The sequence below is a fragment of the Papaver somniferum genome, chromosome 4 (assembly GCF_003573695.1).
Source record: "Papaver somniferum cultivar HN1 chromosome 4, ASM357369v1, whole genome shotgun sequence".
NCBI lineage: Eukaryota > Viridiplantae > Streptophyta > Magnoliopsida > Ranunculales > Papaveraceae > Papaver > Papaver somniferum.
Window position 1 is genome coordinate 58,961,585 of NC_039361.1, and position 4,379 is coordinate 58,965,963.

General features: G+C 34.8%; 1 long non-coding RNA gene across 1 annotated transcript; it reads right to left on the reverse strand.

Moving 5' to 3' along the window:
- Nucleotides 1-619: 619 nt before the first annotated feature.
- Nucleotides 620-3,555, reverse strand: LOC113273913. The gene is made up of 8 exons (XR_003322671.1): nucleotides 3,289-3,555; nucleotides 2,285-2,377; nucleotides 2,103-2,171; nucleotides 1,920-2,001; nucleotides 1,644-1,776; nucleotides 1,265-1,542; nucleotides 1,115-1,182; nucleotides 620-870 (listed from the first exon to the last, which is right to left on the reverse strand). It is a non-coding gene; the product is annotated as an uncharacterized LOC113273913 (long non-coding RNA).
- Between the last annotated feature and the right edge of the window lie 824 nt (nucleotides 3,556-4,379).

The following is a 4,379-nucleotide window of genomic DNA, read 5'->3' on the forward strand; positions in this document are numbered from 1 at the left end:
CTTGTATAAATAGGTTTCACCTATTTCTACCAGACAACAAGTTTTGGTCGGAGAACAAATAATATCCAGAAATCACCTGGTAGGTTTCCATTCTGCTAGCCAGTTATACTTTCTGATACAAGTCATAAGCAACCACACCTTCAGGATCAACGATTCTGGTCTCAACACTTTCTTCGCTTCCGTCCCTAAGACCAACCCTTCTCCTTCACTTTTTGACCGAAGCAATCCGGCAACGACCATTTCTTGGTTTAGGACAGGATTGTACAGATTGATCTCTCGAATCAAAAGTACTCCCGTGCAGTACATTGTTTAGGGTTTAGATTCGTTTCTCATCCACACACACGAATTTACCAAAACCAGCAGAAATCGTTTTCACCCTCAAACAAGAACGTATCACTACACCAAAATATCTATATTGGAACGGATAGAAGCATTGCTATGAATTTAAGCAACACCATATTACGTTGCTAATACGGTGTAACAAATTATTGTGCAACGTCACAGTACGTTGCTCAAATTAAATAGAGCAACGTTTTGCACCGTTGCTCACCTTGTTACCAACGTTTTAATTTATAATTTGAGCAATGTATTCCTAAATTTGAGCAACGTATTGGATTAATTTAAGCAACATAAATCTTTAATTTGAGCAACGTTTCTTTGGATTGGACAAACGGTTAAATAGTTCCACTACAAAATTCTGCAACGTTATGTTGTTTTTAGTACCGTTGCTCATGGAAGCAATTGAAAGCAACGTATTAAATTTCCAACGTGTATATCCGTTGCACAATTTTTACAGGTGAAAAAAAAATCCTGCTATTGTTCCGCCAGATTTCTGCACCTGCATAAATATACCATTCCAGATTTCTGCACCTGCATAAACCATTCTAGATCAATTACAAGAACCAATATTTCATACGGAAGGAATCTCATAAACACATTATCATCATCACAAACATATGGTTGATTATCACAATATAGAACTATACATATATATTCGTATCAACTTGCAATATATGAATTCCTCATAAGCATTTAACAGATGACTATCATAAACCCATACAATATTTTGGTTGATTCAAAGATTGTATGGAAGGTAGTTCAAAAGAATACTAACCTTCAGTTGTTTACATATTGTAAATGAGAATCCCTTATGGATTTTGCAAGCTCTTTTAACTGTTCAATCTGAGAATTATACATGAATAAAGATGATTAATAAAAGCAGCAATAGTCCAACTGCAACATGTTAGGAATTATGTTTAACTACCTTGTCTTGAAAGTAAGCGGGTACATCTTCGTTCATGTTGTCAGAGGCATTAAGATGTTCTATTTAATCCTCAGCCTGCATTCTAGATTTATCGGTCTTCTTTATATGAAGAAAATCTACGTAAGTCTGAAATGACATATAATCGATCAGTTCAGTCCTCATCAAGATTAGTGACATTTCGAATCTTAAAGACTTAAAGCACATGCCTTGAACAAAGATTTCACCGATCTTTGTGTTGGTCCAACTCTAACACTCATTGCCCTATATATACCAGTGACCTATTTGTAAAAGGTTAAACACAGTATTAGCGAGTGTATGAAAGAGACAAGACGCATAGAAGCACCTCCCATTGAGTTCATCAATCAATACGTTATCTTACCTCAACTCTATCACCGGGCTTTCCAGCATCAATAAGTTTGTCATGCATTAATAAGATAACCGTGTGGGGAGTACCCCCTTCTGGAATATCATCTGGTATCTCTTGCAGTCTCACTATCTGCTTGTCAGCAAACCTGGCAATCATTCATACAAAACCAACTTCATCAATAACAAAGTCTCACAAAAATAGTCAACACCAGCATCTCAATTGTTCCAAAAAAACATCATAAATTGTGGGTATCAATTCAAGCGTCAAGAAAGCAATATAATAGCATACCCGCAACGGTTATGAACCAAAGCCATGGAGTTCAAGGCATGACACTCTTCCTTATTACACCTTGGGGGTTCACTGACTCGGCCTATAAACAAACCATTTATCAACAAATAAGTAAACAACTGGTACCGCAAACATATATCAATCAACTACATATACAAGTAAATCAAAATGCACATATATTACCTCGGTCTACTCCCACTGGGTCAGAGAAGTACCCACTCTACCAATGGTGGAAGAAAATTAAAATCAATCCTGCAAAGTACAAGACATATATAACTTTACTAAACATTACAGACATAGTGTTTGTGATAGGTAGGTATATATACACAATTTACAATAGTTAGACTTTAAGTTAAATACATCACCTTCAAAGACTACAAACACAGGACTGCCCACAATAGTCGAAAATTGCACTCAAACCTGAACCTCTGAAGTTCGCCTATAGAAGCCAAAGATACCTTAAGCGCATAGAAGTTAAGTTAGAACATGGAACAAACCCAAAGAAATCAACCTATAGGAAAGACATAACAAAAAGTTCTAGCTATAACCTTATTCTATACCACGAATTATATCATTTGAGGTCAAAATAGAAACATTGGAGAATGCTCTTAACATCAGCTGTAGAACCTTGAGACTAATTCAAGATGCAAAAACGTTCAATTCGTTGAAAGCAGGACTGCCTAGGTGCAGAACAAAACCTATCGAAAACTGTCAAAGCTTGTAACACAGAAACCGAACTGGAATACTTAATATCATGATAGGACTCCTCCTTTAAAGGGTTATGTTTCCTTAGAAACAACTCCAAAGTCCAAATCAAAGTCACCCAAAATCAAAACTAAAACAATTTTAAACAACCTAGGAACTATCTGATCGACATGATTAACTAAAATTTCATAGACCCAAGTTTTCAAGATGACTTATAGGTCAGGAAAACATAAATTCAATCTCAATCACGTTTTAATCCCTATCACATCTCAGTAATTACCTAGATAGAACTCAATTTCAATAGCAACCCTAGGTCTTACAAATACAAATTAAGAAGATTAGATAGAAACAAGAGTAGTAGAATTGTTCAATAAACCACCTTACTCGAATCAATCAACTGAAACAAGAGTAGTTAAAGGTAGAAATCATCTTCTCACTTCAATTTCTAAGCTAAAATCTTAACCCCTTTTTTTTTCTTCTTTTTTTTCAATTCTAAGAAAACCCAGACGAAAAAATCTATCAAAAGTAACCTAAATCTATACAACTTCAAAATCCAACATGAAATCATCATGCAGACTCCAACATCAAAGAATTAGGTCAAACAATAGATTGTAGTATAACCAACAAAACAAAAATCAAAGAACAACAGTAGTAAATTTTATACCTCTTGAACATCAACAAAGCAATCAACTATAGATGAATTGCTTTTCGATTTCAGGAACAAAATTAAATTTCTAGGTTTTAGATGATATTTCTAGGGCTTGATTTGGTTTCCTTAGATTTTCAACTAAAGAGATCTTTGGGTTTTGATTATGAGTGGAGTTGTTGATTACAAGGGAAGGTTTTGATTTATGAGATTTCTGGGAAATAAAAGAGAACGGTCTCTGGGTTCGGAGAGTTCTCGGAAAGAAAGAGAAAGAGTGAAAAACAAGGTCTGAAAAAATAAACAGGTGAAAATAATTAACTCATTTTATAAATTAAAAGAAAAAAAAAATATCTGAAGACTAAAAGACACAAGGTTGCGCAAAGTTTTAAGAATTTCCAATACGTTGCTCAAATATCTTCAAATTACTAAATGAGGGGTAAATATTTTACGTAACGTTTTTACTGGTGTGCAACGGACCACCGCGTTGCACACACCTCCGAAACTGAAATGTTGCTAAATCCAGGTTATGGTGGAGCGTATATCAACATTACAAACTTACCGTTAACATTACTTTCTTTTCCAGAATTCTACTATTAAACCTAATGCGCTTTCTTGATAATTTCTCAACAATTAGTTTAACTTCCGTCAAATATAACACTTGCAATCTCATAACCTTAATAGATTGCCATCGCAAATATAAGGTGGAGAAGTCTTCCAAAACAAAAAAGCGCATATGATTACGAACCCAATTATTAGATATTTTCTAAACATATAACCAAAGATGTTTCACTCTCCTAATGACTAATGTGCGAAAGGGCACTGTGAGAATGAAGTGCAAAGCCTCAAGGGTTATTGCGCCTTGTGCAATTAATGCCAAAAGATACACCTACTGAAAGTGCCTCTATATATGACTACCTGTTCGAATTAGAAATTGTTTCAGATCCTTACTTCCCATTACGCAATGTTGCCTGATACTTAGACATTGTGCCATATCTTCTCACAATGCCCTTTCACACATGCAGATTGGCTTGTTAAATAATTAATCATTCCCTTCAATGGGTATTCTCATTTTAGATATATCTTTTATTTGGGAAGGCAAAATAATTCAG